Consider the following 16,181-nt stretch of genomic DNA (forward strand, 5'->3'; position numbering starts at 1 on the left):
ACTAAAATGTGTGGCTTGCATGCATAATTCTGCATGTTGTTCTGCTGAACGAGGAAGGCTTTTTAAAGAGTGTGTTTTAATTTTAATTTAACATGGAGAATGGCAGAGACAAATAGATCTGTCCAAAATACACTTAGTAACAGATTTTTGAGTTGGTTATTAATTTCATGTAAGCGGTTCTTCTTTTCATTTTTATAAACCGTAAGATTTGGGAGGAGCAGGATCAAATGCAATATACTCTTACTGATTGCCTGCTATGTGCCGAGCAAGGTGTTAAATGGTTTCAAGCGCTGCCTCAACCAACATCCAACAGATGAGGATAAGGCTGTGTCCAGAGGTGAAACAGCTTGCCCAGGTGGAAAGTGGCAGAGTCACTTATAGATCTGCCACATCCTTGAAAAGGATTTGACACAACTCTTTGGAAATTAACTTCTTCTGGGCATTGTAGAGCTACGCTGTTTCTCAGTGAATCCCACCTACTGGTGAATAGTAAGGAAGTTACTGTAACTCTTGGAGCCATCTGGTACCAGATACTTTTGGGTGAGGACACGCCCTCAGTGGTGTCCAGCGCTGTGCTTTGGGCATACTAGTGCCTTCCACTGGTAAGTTGTATCTGGGGTTAAAAAGTCTGTCTTTTCCTCTTTGGGAGAAGCCTGTCCTTTTCTAGTGAGGTACAGATGCAGGAGGTGCTCATGAAGTTTGGGGCGGGGAGGAATAACCATACTGCTAGCTGGGTTAGCTGACCTAGCTAGACTCTTGAGCTAGTGCAGGACCTTAGGTACATCTCCTGTGGGAAAATCTCTTTCTTTTGTCTGTAACCCCTCTAGATTACATATTCTTAATTTTTTAAAAAGATTTTATTTATTTATTCATGAGAGACACAGAGAGAGAGGCAGAGACACAGGCAGAGGGAGATGCAGGCTCCATGCAGGGAGCCCGATGTGGGACTGGATCCCAGGACCCAGGATCACGTCCTGAGCCAAAGGCAGATGCTCAACCGCTGAGCCACCCAGGCATCCCTAGATTACATATTCTTTAAAGTCAGTTTGACCTCCCTTGAGAAATTTGATGACAAATACGCATTGACACCTACTCTCTATAAGATATTGAATTAGAAGGCAATGAAATATGCCTTCAAATCAACATTTGTTGAGTTTCCACAATATGCTAGGAACTGTGCTAGGTACTTCAAATGCAAATATAAAAGGGCCTGATAACCTTGTAGGGAAGGTGAACCTGTGAATGAATGCATGCAGTATTAGAAGGACGATCCACAGCAGAGCGGCACAGTGGAAAATACTTCTTTAAGGTAGGGGTAGCTGTCCTCAGTCTTTAAGAAATGAAGGGTTTCTACTTCAGAAAGAAACTCTGGGCACCCGGGAGGAAGAATGCCCCTAGTGACAGACTGGATGCAAGGTTACCTGTAACCCAGTTGTTAAAATCTTCTGGGCAAAAGAAAATAAGGGTCAGCACTAAGGCACTGAAGATGTAAAGGAGAGAATGGAATGGAAAGATAGTTAGCAGGTAGAATGGATACTCTGTTGACCATATGGGGGTGAATGAAAAATGCTTTTGTGGGTGACTCTCTGGAGTCTAGTTGGAAAGCTCGGCAATGAAGAGAAATTTTGAGCAGAAGATGAAAAAGTTGATTTCATACGGGATGTGATATAATCCTGGTATCTATAAGACCTACACAGAGTTGTTCAAATCATCTAGCAGTTGGAGATACTAATCTGTAGCTCAAGCTATACGTGGGTATAATTTTATCTTTCTGTGATGCTTCAGATGACTATTACCTAGCAGTGTCTTAGGGGTCAGTATAATTACCGGTTAAGTGTTGCTTACCATAAATGTATAGAAATGTAGGTTGTAGAGAGCTGGGGTTAATAGAAGCTGAATACATACCATTAACTATGTATACTAAAATGTACCTTGCCCAGGAACAGTGTACAGGGAAAAGCGAGCAAATGAAAAATATATATAAAAAATAAATATGTAAAGAAAGAAAAAGACACCACCATCGCTCAAGGGACTGATTATCTTAAGCCTACAGAAGATATGACAAGTGGTCAGATTACCTGTGTTAGGATCCTGGACTTTGCACTTCCTGTATAACCTTGGGCATACTTTTTTAGAGCTTGGATTTTCTCATTTATAAAATCATGTTTGTAGAATATTAGTATCTTCCTCATTAAGAAGTTGTAAGGATTAGCCGTGATTAAACAAAAATTGATTTACTGTATTTTGAATGTATAAAATAAATTTCTTTAGGAAATAATGTATGCATTGTGATCTATTTAATAAATTTTACTATTGCTTTATTTGATTTCCAGTTAATGCCAAATAATAATCTATTTGAATTGCAAAAATCAAGCTGGTTTGAATTAAAGAAGTGTGAAAAATTCTTGGGTTGGCAAAATACATAACACTTTCATCAATTAAAAATAGGTAAAATGTGTTAAAAATAATGAAAAGTCCACACTTTAATTGAACTGGCTTTTTCATGAGTCTATATTTTTATGAAGCTTAATGAAACAAAAATTGAAATGGTGCCCATTATGAAATCTGTGTTAATTGTTTTTATTTCCATAAAGTTCACATGATTACAAAAAGTTTTGCAATTATGCCAACTAGAAATGTACAGTACCTGCCTTTCATTTTCTGTGGATTTATTTTTGGTAATAAAGACCAATATTCATTTTGGCAAATAGAACATTTGCTAAATTGAAAACTTCCTTTAAACACACTCGAAACTTTTGACATAAGATTGCCAGAATTGCAGGGTATTTTTGTCAGTCTGACAAAACTTTCTTTGTTCTTCCTGGCTTCATCAAAAGCAAGACTGTTTCTCCACTTACTGTTATTCCAATACTATCGCAATCTTAAATATCTTTGTGCTAGAAGGCACTGCAATATTAATTAAAAATACAGTCTAATTATTTATCCTCGTTGGTTCATACAAACCTCTATAGTATAATCAGTGGACTCCCTTAAGGGGTTTCACCGTATTTTGGTGTGAAATAGGAAGGTTTGTTACTGACTCACACTGGCTCATGAGTGTACTTAAGAATAACCTTCAATTCACTGATAGGTCACTAGATCAAACAGAACTTATCTGGGCAACGTCCAAAGATAGATGCTAAGTTGACTGACCACTGTTGGGCAGGATCCATAAATGAGTGGAACTTTTATTTTACTTCCAGTCATCTCGGAGAACATTCTGGGGGTTTCTGAAGACAAAGGGAAATCAAAGGCTGATAAGATTGGTCCTTTATTTTTAGACAGTTCTCAAGACAAAACTCTATAAATCACATCTAAAAACGACTCAGCTGGCTGAATGGTATTTTGTGATGATCTCTTCCTACTTCTGGCCTAAGTGCTAGCCTAAAGATGCAAAGAAATATTTTCTAGCTGTGAGAGGTGAGGTGTGAGGACTCCTGTGTGCCTGGGGCTGACTCATCAGGGCTAATGTCCTCTGGAAGCATCATAGAGAAATGTTTGGGTAGACAGACCTGTGTGTAAAACCGTATATCCTTGGGCTTATCTGGCATTTTTTAATAAGGAAAAAGTTTCTTCCAGAAGGAGAGTCAAAGTTTTTCTTGGTCTCCGATGAACTGACTTCATGGCATAGAGTGTCCAAATGTCACCTGACTCCCACCCTTTAAAATCCGAATCGGGTCTAAGAGTCCTACACAAATTGAAACATCAAATTGGCTGGCCTGAGGAAGAGGTGAACAGCACAGGCAATCACATAATGTGGTAAAAGAGTTTGGGCAATGGGAAACAGTAGTAAAAATAAAATAATATTTGATTCTAGACACTGAAACTCATGACAACTCAGGGTACATGTGTTGAGGGACAATGTGGAAGATAAGAAAAATCTAGTTTGGGCTAAATCTGGAAGCCTTTGAGTATCTCGGATATTCTTTTGAAATGTGCAAAACCAATAGTGTGGCTTAACCTACATAGCAACTCCATAAGGAAGGTCTCTATTCCTCCAGAGTCTGAAGGGGGTCAGGTGTTTGGCGTGACCTTCCTGATGAAATTCTCCCTGAAGTTCTAGTCAAGGAAAGATAAGAATGCAGAGTAGCAACATGCTCCGTTTCATCATTCACCAGGTGTTAGCAATCAGGAAGGTGTATGTGCGGAAGATGGTAGATGGTGCATCGCATGGGGTGATCTGTGAATAGGAAAAAGGATAAAGCAACCAGGGATTATGGTGTTTGGGTTTCTGCCTGTGGAAAAATGACAAATAGAATCCTTGCCAGCTGGAGACTGACTCACAGAAATATGAGAGGTCATGTGAAATATAAAGTCAAATAGAAAGAGTTATATAGACACTCGAGAGGCTTTATTTTATAACGTGCTAATCTTGATATTGGGGGATTGATCTGGAAGTTGGTTGAATCTGCTAGAAAGGATTCCAGAACACACCACATCTGTTCCAGTAGATAAGCTGCCCATCTATCCACTCAGTCAACCATATTTATGAAGCTCCTACTATGTGCTGGTCACTGGGATAAGGCAAAACAGACGTGTTCCTGACCTCACAGGTCTGACAGTTAAATGAAGTGTCCGAGGAGGGATGGCACTTGCTGTCCCATTGGGGATGTGGGCAAAGCGGAGAACCAACTTTCTAACAGCATTCTCTAAATACCTCATCTCTCCCTACTGCCCATGGCGAGGGGTTTTCGAACAACCTCCGGAAATCGATGAGTACCCAAGAACAGTGGTGACAAGAAGCCAGAGTCATGGGAATGGATGAAGTGATTCTTTTCTTGAGTTTGGACCTTCACGACCTCACAATTGGACCACAAAGTTGTTCTCTTTGATTGTCCTGGATCTGCTGCTTTCCTCTCCTGCCAGACCAGTCTTCTCTAACAATTGCTCATAGCATGGCCCTATCTGGAAGCCTTCACCAACTCGCTAGTGCTAACAACTACAGACCCCCTTCACAGGGCAATGAGGCGCCCCGTGGAATGGTGCCTGTCAGTCTTACCTGTGCTGTTACCCATGATGTTTGCACAGTGGAACTTCCCAAACGGGTACCACAGGATGTCCAGTTCAATGAGATGTTAACAGGTGCTCTGTTGAAAATGGAGAGGGGGCCCACTAGTCAAATAAATTGGCAAAACAAATCCAGCATTATAATACCATCCTGTACTCGAGATTCATGATGCGACGAATCTCACTAAAGGCTCTGATAAGTCCTGCAAAATTTCATTTAACTTAGCATTTCCCATCATAATTAACATCAAATCCCTTTCTGTGCATAATGACGATGGTCACCATGTTGAAAAGTTTGGGAAATACTACTCTAGCTAAACTTCCCACTTTTGACTGGTTGGTCTATTTAGCCCCAAATGTGACTTTTGAATTTCTCCTGGCATGGCTTTCCTTATGCAGTTTCTCCTTTTGCAAAACTCTTCATTATCCTCTCCCTCTTTCTAAGCACATCCAACTTAAATGTCACCTCCTTCCTGAAGCCCACCATGATAATTTCTACTCAGATTGATGTTGCTCTTTTCTTCACTTTTAAAGCTCTTTTAACGACCCAGCAATTGCACTGTTGGGGATTTACCCCAAAGATACAGATGCAATGAAATGCTAGGACACCTGCACCCCGATGTTTATAGCAGCAATGTCCACTATAGCCAAACTTTGGAAGGAGTCTCGGTGTCCATCGAAAGATGAATGGATAAAGAAGATGTGGTTTATGTCTACAATGGAATATTACTCAGCCATTAGAAATGACAAATACCCACCATTTGCTTCAACGTGGATGGAACTGGAGGGTATTATGCTGAGTGAAGTAAGTCAATCGGAGAAGGACAAACATTATATGTTCTCATTCATTTGGGGAGTATAAATAATCGTGAAAGGGAATAGAAGGGAAGGGAGAAGAAATGGGTAGGAAGTATCAGAAAGGGAGACAGAACATGGAAGACTCCTAACTCTGGGAAACGAACTAGGGGTGGTGGAAGGGGAGGAGGGTGGGGGGTGGGGGTGAATGGGTGATGGGCACTGAGGGGGGGACTTGATGGGATGAGCACTGGGTGTTATTCTGTATGTTGGCAAATTGAACACCAATAAAAAATAAATTTATTATTAAAAAAATAAAAAATAAAAAAATTAAAAAAATAACAAAAAAATAAAGCTCTTTCAAGCTGAGCTATTTGGTATTTATTTGTGGCCTCATATTCTTCCCTTTTATGTTTGCAGTGCTACTCTTTCCATCTTTAAGTTACAAAATTAACTTATAAGTCTCTTCAAAGGAGTCATGGTCTACTTTTTACACTGAAAGGCAAAATTATAAAGAACATGGGCGTTGGAATAAAACAGTCATGCTAACCACATTTCAGCTAACCAGCTGCATGACAATGGGTGAGTTACCAAGATTCTGTAAGTCTCAGTTTTCTCATCTGCAAAATGGGGATAATAAACTCTCTCCCTTTTGGAGGTATTGTAAAGATTGATTGAGACCATGTAGAGTATCTGACATATTGTAAGCAATCAATGCATGTCAGCTACTATGAGTGTAATCACCATCCCTGTCATGATTTACTACTACAAAAACAATTCTCCCTTGTTATGGTGACTGGTACATGTCCAGTGTTCCAGGACATCAACATTTCTGAATATTCTAACATTTGGCATCCAAGAGGCTGCCTCTCATTTTGTGAAGGCAGAGAGGGGTATATTAAGCATAGCCATTGCCTAGCAAGGAATGGTGTCTTGCCCAGAGATGGAAAGCCTATGGCTTTAACAGCCAGGCTCCCTGGATTTTCTGGTCCACCCAGATTTTAATAGTAAATCCCATCAGCAAACAAGGTATTAGTCCGAAATATCTGATTTCTGCTTTAATGCAACTGTGTATTGTGTGAAGAGGTGTTCGGTCCTTGCTTGGGGGGCTGACTTGCCTGACTGATTTACATGGCCCTGACCTCAGGACACCTGCAGTTGTCACTCAGTGGCTGGGTAGAATTAGCACTTCATTTGCTTTAGGTGATGTTTTTCTTGAATCTTGACATGTGATTTTCTATGATGTGATAGTTCAGCAAAATGAAATGTCAATGAACTTTTGTGTTTTACATAGTAAATATAAGTGAATTAAGAACAAGGAGCAATGCATATACATGTATATGCATATACGTTTTTCATTCACTGGATATTTATTGAGCATCTTGTATGTGATGGGAACAGTTTACAGGATACTGTGATACAATAGGAAACAAGAGAAAGACAATTCTATCATGATGGAGCTCAAATCTTGCCAGGAAGGCAGAAAACAAACCAGTCAACAAATGAATCTATAATACACCGAGTGGTGCTATGTGCTATAAGGAAATCACAGTAGGGTGTGGGGCTGGAGAGTTGGGGAGGTCAGGGAAGCCCTCTATAACAAGATAAAATTTATGGGGTGCCTGGGTGACTCAGTTGACTGAGCATCTGACTCTTGGTTTTGTTTCAGGTCATGATCTCAGGGCCCTGGGATCAAGCTGTGCATCAAGCTCTGCACTGAGTACGGAGTCTGCTTCTCCCTCTCCCTCTGCCCCTCTCCCTGCTTGTGCACACATGTTCTCTCTATCTAAAATAAATAAATGAATAAAGTTTTTTTTTTTTTTTTTTAAGATGAAATTGAGGACAAAGCTAGGAAGGAAATGTGAGAAGCACACAGGTTGAGGAACTCTTGACAAGGAAAAGGCAAGAGAAGAAAGCTGAGACAAAAGGCACCCAAATGAGGATCATCCTCAGTGAGCCTGGTCCTCCCACTTGGCACCCACAGCACCATTCATCCAGGGGAGGTCGTCAAAACAGGACTTCTGGAGTCCAACAGATCTGGTTTTGAATCCAAATTCTACCACTGAATCTTATGTGACCTTGGGCACATTACTAAGCCTTGCAGTGTTGCTGGGTGAAATGAGGTGCAATGCTGTATTGAAAATCACTTGCACAGTGCCGGGCATATGGTAGATGCTCAGTAAGCGATAAATGTAGGAGAAATACAGAGAAGTACATCACTGCGGATGGCATACATAGTTGGAGACAGAACTGGAGATATTCTCTGAAGAAGGTCCACTTGAAGCCCTCGGGGGCATTCGCAGGAGGAGCAGTAGCACCTCAGCTAGCGTGCCTGAATCGGATCGGCTGTAACTCTACACAGCCCAGAGCCGACATGCCCGTGGGTAATGTAATGAAAGGTGTTTTCCACCCTTCAGGACAGGTGCTCAACTGATACAATTTAGAGTCTCAAATTCCAGAGCTTAATTGTTTGTTCTACATACAAGTTAGCCCGGCTCAGAACACCTGTGGACTAAGTTCTTTTGATGCACCAAAGCCTGTCTTTTATTAAGCTCTTTGCAAGCAGTCAAAATAAGCCCAAACGTCCATGTGTCGCTGAATATGCACGTGGACATAAAACAAGCCAGCATGAGGACTGCCCAGCATATGCTTGAAATAGCAAGTGAATCCCAGGGCTCTGGAAAATATGGTTATGTGATTAATGTAACCAGAGTTAGATATAAAATAAAATTAAATATTTCATATACATAGAAACTTGCCTACACACACATAAAATTCCCTATTAGTTGTACTTGAGGTCTAGCCATGTTGAATCGATAAAAAATGATTTAGAACGGATGGTTTTCAGCAGCTGGTTGCGCTTTCAGTCTTCCATAAAGAAGTTAAAATTAATTTTAATATGTTGATGGTGCTTATTGATGATAATACTCCTAATAAATATCCATTGGAAAAATTCTCTGGCACATCTAGGTGACAGAGAGGTCAAGAATGTTAATGACAATCACAACTACAAAATGCAATTCAGTCAATTACTTTAATTAAATCTAAAACTACTTTATGTCTTCTCATTTATATAGTAAACTGATAGTGGAGAAAAGGGCATCAGCTTTATCTGGTTCATTTTAGAGTCCAACGACGTGGTCTCAGATTGTGTTTTAACATTTGTAGCTCTTCCATCCTTGTGGAACATTTAAGGTAATTATGGGTCTTACAAGTAATGCTGCTGCTTCTATAACGGAAAAAGAGGTGGAGATTTCCTTTTGAACGTAGTTTTATGGAAGGAGAGCTTTCCCTTCACAGACGCTAATCTTGTATTTACAGACTAGGTTATATTGGCTAGAGCCAACATTCCAGGGTAAATGGTAGAAACGTCTACATTTCAGTGAATCCTTTTTAATTATATTGTTGGGGGATCAGAAGAAAAGGAACACAGCTGTCTGAAGTTCTCACTGCCACACAGGTTCAAGGGCTTACAGCTCACTTAGTCGTTATAGCCAAATCAAATGCTTTAAAAAATGAATCGCGGTGACATACAAAACTTTATGCATTTATGTTGTTCAAACTGGGAAAATAGAAAGGTGAGTACTTTAAAAAATGAGTCAATTGGGTGTCTGGTGGCTCAGTGGTTGAGCATCTGCCTTTGGCTCAGGTTGTGATCTCAGGGTCCTGGGATCGGGTGCCACATCAGGATGCCTGCATGGAGTTTGCTTCTCCCTCTGCCTATGTCTCTGCCTTTCTCTCTGAGTTTCTCATGAATAAAATAAAATCTTGAACAAACAACAATGAGTCAATAGATTAACAGTCCAATCAGTCTTTAAACAAATAGTCATTTAGTGCCTACTATGTGGTGAGTTGTGTTGTGGGCATCCACATATAGCTGTGAATCACACAGATCAAATCCTGTCCCCACCCTCAAGAGGCTTCCATTTTAATTAGAAGGAAATGAGAACACAGACATGTAAAGCAAATTATCAGATAGAAAGTAGCAAAGACTATGAAGAAAGAAAACAAAAAGCACGATGGTGGTAGAGCCATAGCTTCTTCAGACTTGCTTAGCACTCTACTGGTTTTAGCACAATCCTACATCCTGGGAAACACCCTCATTTCGCACAAATTGGGGTTATTGGTCACCCTCAAAATGGGACAGAGCATGACTAAGAGGGAGTTTCTTTTGGATGGGTGGTCAGGGAAGGCCTTCCTGGAGAGGTGTTATGTGAGGTAAGAGAAGAATGATGCCAACTTGCTGTCTTCACAAATCTGTAAAACCTTCTAGGTGAGACTCATCTCCTCCAGATGATCGAACAGGGGATTTGTCGCCTAAAGAATAGGAATAAATGGGTAAGGAGCATTTTTTATGGGCCAGACAATGTAAATATTTTATCTTATTTAATTTACAAACCAAGTGGTAGGCATTAATACTCCCCGTTACAAGTAAGACATAAAGCGATTACTATGGTCTGAATTCTTGAGGCTAATAAGTACAGAGAGGTGATAAAATCTTGCTCAGCCTGAGTGCAAAGATCATACCAAAGTAGAGTGAGGAGTGAGTTCGAACTACTTTTGGGAGGAAGATTCATTTCCTGCTTGTAGAGGAGATGAAAACAGTTTTTTTATTTCATGGACCCCTGGATTTTGCTGTACAGCCCATTAAACCTCTGCTAAGCAGGATTAGCTTGGACATTTTTCTTTACTCTAGACCTGACAGCTTTTGGATTAAGCAATGTCTAAAGGGTGGAATACCTCTTGAAGAACTCAGGATGTGGAGGGAAATATGAAGGGGTAGAAAGATGAGACTTGGAGTTTCTGCAAATCACAGACAAGGTGAGAGGCAAAGAACATGAATTTTGTTAGCATTACTGTGATCCTATTGATCTCTAGGCTCTTGTTGCCTCTGGACCAATGGGAGGCATATATCTTTGTCATTACTTAGTTTCTGGCATGTGTATATTCCTTAAGTCTTTTCAAAGCAGACTTTGTGTATCAATTTTTTAGATTTTCCATTGCAAATGATCTATGTACTTGCATGTAATATGGGATCCATAATTATTTGCTGAAATTCAAATATTTGGGGAATTAGTATTGGTATCCTAATAAATTTCAGATTATGATTTTAAGAAATTTTCTACAAGAGGATTTCTGGTGACTCACGTCTGGGTTTGGCTAACAACTGTTTTGGCCTTCAGAAGGAACAAAATCCTTTGCCATAGTTAGATTTTTACTCAATTTATGCCATGATTACCAACTTTGAAGATACACATTTGTTTAAACCAAAATATAAATATGAGAGAAGTCAATTCTGTAAAGGTATATTGAGGACACAAAAAAATTCACTTCTTCATAAAAGTAGTAAGAATACTGGCAAAAATAATTAAAAGCAACTTTTTCAGGACTCTGGAAATTAACCAAAGCTTTGTAGTAATCTGAAGAGTGTTTATTCAAGAAAGATGATTAAATTATGATAAGGGTAAGTGGTGTGGCATTTTAACTTGGTTTCACTCCAGTCCACTCTCCCCAATTCTGTAGTAGCCTGGAAAACCAGCAGCCTGATAAGTATGGTAATTCGAAAAACAATTAACCTGGTAGCCACTGAAAGAGGAAAATGGTTTTTGAAGCTCCCCAAAGGCCCCTTCCCAGAAAACTGTCACTATTTGACTTGTGTCACAGTTTGTCTTTATTTGACCTGACTCAAGGCTCATTCTGTACAAACAACCCTTTCTCTAGGGTGTTTGTTAAAAACAATCAGTGGCATTGTTTAACATGGCAGCTCTCTGAGTTGCTGATAGCACTTAGAGTTACCAAGAGACTAAGCAAAACATTAAAAAGGAAAAAATTAGAGGATGAGATATCCATACAGGGTTTTGAAAAGCTCCAACATATTCTTGAAAATCTAGAAACCCACATGCAAGTGCAGGGCTAGGTACGTGCTTGGGAAAGACCCAAGAAGGCTCCAATTTCTCACCTCTGGTGATCTTGAGTCTCTGTAATCAGAAAGTGAAGGCTAAGGTGGGGTTCTCAGCTATGTAGGTGAGCATTGGAAGTACCCCCTCTCTCTTTCAGAATTCCTTGGTGAAGGCTGAGAGACTTAGTGATTGAAATAATTTAAGGAAATCTCCTCTAATCATGAGCTGACCACTTATAGACACTTCAGTGGCTGCGTATGACACAGACTATAGATGTTATAAAATTATTTCAAGAAAATGACTAAGCAAACAAGCAGCAACAACAATAAAAACTTCATCAGCAATAAACTCTGGGCAGGGGGAGGGAGGGAATCTTATTTCCAGAGTAACACATCATACTTTTTTCTAAACAATCCAGTTTTCTAAAGAAAAAGGAGAGTCTGGCCCACACCCTCGGGAAAAAAATCAGGGAAAGAAGCTATTCCTGAAGTAGACCAGATGTTGTACTTAGTAGGCAAAGACTTTAAAAGAACTAAAGGAAAGTATATCTAAATAATTAAAGGAAAGTATGAGAATGAAGTTTTGCCAAGTAGAGAATACTAATAAAGAGATGGAAACTAGAGGGGCATTTGAGTGACTCAGCTGGTTAATTACCTGACTCATGGTTTTGACTCAAGTCATGATCTCAGGGTGTTAAGATTGAACCCCACTTGGACTCCATGCTCAGTGGGGAGACTATTTGAGATTACTATTTGAGATTCTCTCTGTCCCGCTGTTTCTCCCTCTGAATGTTCTCCCTCTTTCTCATAAATAAATAAGTAAATAAATAAATAAATAAATCGTTTTTAAAAAAAGAGATATAAACTATAAAAAAGAACTCAATAGGAATTCTAGAGTTGAGAAGTACAAAAATTGAAATGAGATATTTGCTGGAGTAAGTTAGGATATTGATTTTAATACCCAGGGCAACCACTAAGAAAATAACAACAACAACAAAAAAGGTAAGACAAACAGCAGAACATTAAAACAGCATACCATAAAATATCAAAATAACATACAAAAAAGACTGTTACAGATGAATAGTGGAACAAAAAGGCATAAGATATATAGAGAACATAGAGCAAAATGTCAGTTATAAATCCTACCTTATCAGTGATTACCTAATGTAAATGCACTAATCAATCAAAAGCAGAGATTAGCAAAATAGGTAAAAACAACAAGAGCAACAAAAACAACAAACATGATCCAACTATATGTATGCTACCTACAGAAGACACACTTAGAGCAGACACAAATAGACTGAAAGTAAAAAGATAGGAAAATGTTTATCAGGTAAGCAGTAATCAAAAGAGAGCTGGGGTGGCTATACTAATCCAGATGAAACAGACTTTAAGACAAAAACTGCTCCCAGATGTAAAGAATGACATTTTATAAAAATATAAGTATCAGTTCATCAGGAAGACTTAACAATGATAAACATATTACCCCTCCAATACAAAGTCCCAAAATATATAAAGCAAAAAACCCGACAGAGTTGAAGGGCAAAATAGATAATTTAACAGCAATAGTTGGAAATAAAACTATTTCTATTTGAAGATGACTGATCTTGTTTATAGAAAATCCCAAGGAATCCACCAAAAAATATTAGCACTAGTAGGTGAATTTTGCAAAATGTAATGGCAATATACCAAAATCAATTGTGTTTGTATACATTCATAATGAATACTTCAAAAACGAAATTAAGAAAACAATTCCATTCTTAATATAAAAAAAGAATAACATATTTTAACAAAAGATGTACAAGACTTACAAGCTAAAAGCTACCAAATCTCGGGGATCCCTGCGTGGCTCAGCGGTTTAGCTCCTGCCTTTGGCCCAGGGCGCAATCCTGGAGTCCCGGGATTGAGTCCCACGTCGGGTTCCTGGCATGGAGCCTGCTTCTTCCTCTGCCTGTGTCTCTGCACCCCCCCCCCCCGTCTATCATAAATAAATAAATCTTAAAAAAAAAAAAGCTACCAAATCTCACTGAAAGAAATTAAAAAAAGAGCTAAATAATTGGAAAGACATGCCATGTTCATGGATTGGAAGACAATATTCTTCAAATAGCAACACTTCTCCAGATGGTCTATAGAGTCAACTAATTCCATTCAGAATCTCAGCTGCCTTTTTTTTTTTTTTGCATTAATTTACAAACTGATTCTAAAATTTAAATAGAAATGCAAGGGACCCAAAATAGCCAAATGATCTTCAAAAAGAACAAAGTTGGAGCACTCACATTTCCAAATTTAGAACTTAGCGTAAAGTACATTGATGACAACTGTGGTTCTGGTATAAGTATAAACAATTAGATCAATGGAAGAGAAGTGAAAATCCAGAAATAAATCCTCACACGTACCGTTAACTGATTTTTGGCAAGATTACCAAGACAGTTCAATGGAGCAAAGAAGAATCTTCTCAAAAAATGGTCCTAGGACTACAGGTAATACACATACAAGAATGAAATTGGACCCCATCCTCTCACCATATTAAAAAATTAACTCAGGATGGATCATGGACATAAAGGTAAGAGATCAAACTGCAAAACTGAATTAGACAATGGTTTCCTAGATATGACACCAAAGACCAAAACAAAAAAACAAAACAAAAGGAAAATACAGATAAACTGGACTTCACTAAATTTTTTTTTAAAAAAAGGCTTTATGCTTCAAAAATCATCATTAAGAAAGACAACTCGCAGAATGGGAGAAAATATCTTCAAATCATATATAAGGAACTTAGATCCACTGTATACAAAGTATTCTTACAACTGAACAATAGAAAGACTAAGAATCCAATTAAAAAGGAGTGGGGGATAAGAATGGAAATTTCTCTAAAGAAGATAAACAAACAGCCAATAAGCCCATGAGAAGATGGTCAGAATCATTAGCCTTTGTAAAATACATATCAAAATCACAATAAGATTTCACTTCCTACCCACTAGTATAGCTAAAATATAAAGAGGCAGACAATACCAAGTGTTGGGAAGGATGTTGAGATATTGGAATGCTCATGCATCGTTTGTAGAATCATGAAATGGTACAGCCCCTCTGGGAAACAATTTGGCAATTTCCCAAAATGTTAAACATGGAGTTACGATAAGACCCAGCATGCTTACATGTATACTTAAGAGAATGGAAAATACATGCTCACACAAAAACTTCAGGAATATTCTTAGCAGCATTAATCGTAATAGCCAAAAAGTGAAAGCAATCCAGATGTCTATCAATGGATTACTGGATAAACAAAATGTGGTATATCCATCCATACAATGGAATATTATTACAAAAAGGAATGCAATGTTAGTATATATGAAAATGTCATACAAAAGAAGCCAGGCACAAAATGTCACATTTTGTATGATTCCATTTATATGAAATAACCATGCTGGACAAATGTATGAAGACAAATTAGATTCGTGGTTGATAGAGGTGGGAAGAAGGGGAGATGGAAAGTGATGAAAATGTTCTGAAATGGATTGTGGTAATGATGGCACAACCCAGGGAATATACTAAAAACCACTGAATTGTACACTTTAAAAGGGTACATTTTTAAAAAAGATTTATTTATTTATTTATTTATTTATTTATTTATTTATTTATTAATAGAGAAAGAAAAAGGGAGCAAGGGAGAGAGTCTCAAGCAGACTCCCCACTGAGCATGGACTCTGATGCAGGGCTTGGTCCCAGGACCCAGAGATCATAACCTGAGCCAAAACCAAGAGTCAGATGCTTAACCGCGAGTGCCACCCAGGTGCCCCTAAAAGGGTACATTTTATAGTATATGAATTATATCTCAGTATTACTATCATACAAAATGCTAATATGCTCTATAAAATTAACTTCTGTAAGAAAAAAATCAATGTCTTATTAGATAAATTTCTAGGAGATAAAATAACTGTGGCCAGGATTCAGAATCATCCTTCAATATCTACTATTCTGGTTCTCCTATCTGTGGTCATAAAGCCACTTAACTGGACTGTGTTTCCCAACTGCCCTTGCAAGTAGGTGTAGCCATTAGGCTAAATCCTGGGCTATAGTCTAAGTATAAATATTTAGTGAAACTGATCTGTTGTGTCTGTAAAAGGAAGCTGCTGGCCCTCTACTTCATCATTCCCATTTCAGTCAGGCCGAGATGAGGACATGGGAGTGGTGATCAGTCTTTAGATGGCCATCCAGAGCAACATCCTAGGGCATGATGGAAAATAGAATGGAAGGAAGTTGGGTTGCTGGGCCATCTTGAAGACTAAACTTTTTTTTTTTTTTGTAAGATTTTATTTATTCATGAGAGACATCCGGAGAGAGGCAGAGACACAGGCAGAGGGAGAAGAGAAGCAGGCTCCTTGCAGGGATCCTGGACCCCGGGATCATGCCTTGCGCCAAAGGCAGACTCTTAACCGCTGAGCCATCTAGGCGTCCTGAGAACTAGAACTTTCTGAATCAC

The 16,181-nt window shown here is 38.8% G+C and overlaps 1 protein-coding gene and 1 long non-coding RNA gene across 34 annotated transcripts in view; one reads left to right on the forward strand and one right to left on the reverse strand.

The window, feature by feature from the left end:
* The window catches only part of LOC144297055 (uncharacterized), a 118,818-nt gene extending 108,044 nt beyond the window's left edge, over positions 1–10,774 (forward strand). For all 33 annotated transcript variants that reach the window (XR_013364162.1, XR_013364176.1, XR_013364182.1 and 30 more), the window contains 3 exons: positions 5,542–5,812; positions 6,223–6,384; positions 7,472–10,774. The gene's annotated coding sequence lies outside the window, so the exon portion shown is untranslated. The remainder of the gene's footprint in view (positions 1–5,541; positions 5,813–6,222; positions 6,385–7,471) is intronic.
* The window catches only part of LOC144297130 (uncharacterized), a 200,023-nt gene continuing 188,838 nt past the window's right edge, over positions 4,997–16,181 (reverse strand). The window contains exon 3 of the long non-coding RNA XR_013364221.1: positions 4,997–5,087. This is a non-coding gene — a long non-coding RNA (uncharacterized LOC144297130). The remainder of the gene's footprint in view (positions 5,088–16,181) is intronic.

Source organism: Canis aureus, chromosome 2, assembly GCF_053574225.1.
Source record: "Canis aureus isolate CA01 chromosome 2, VMU_Caureus_v.1.0, whole genome shotgun sequence".
Lineage (NCBI taxonomy): Eukaryota > Metazoa > Chordata > Mammalia > Carnivora > Canidae > Canis > Canis aureus.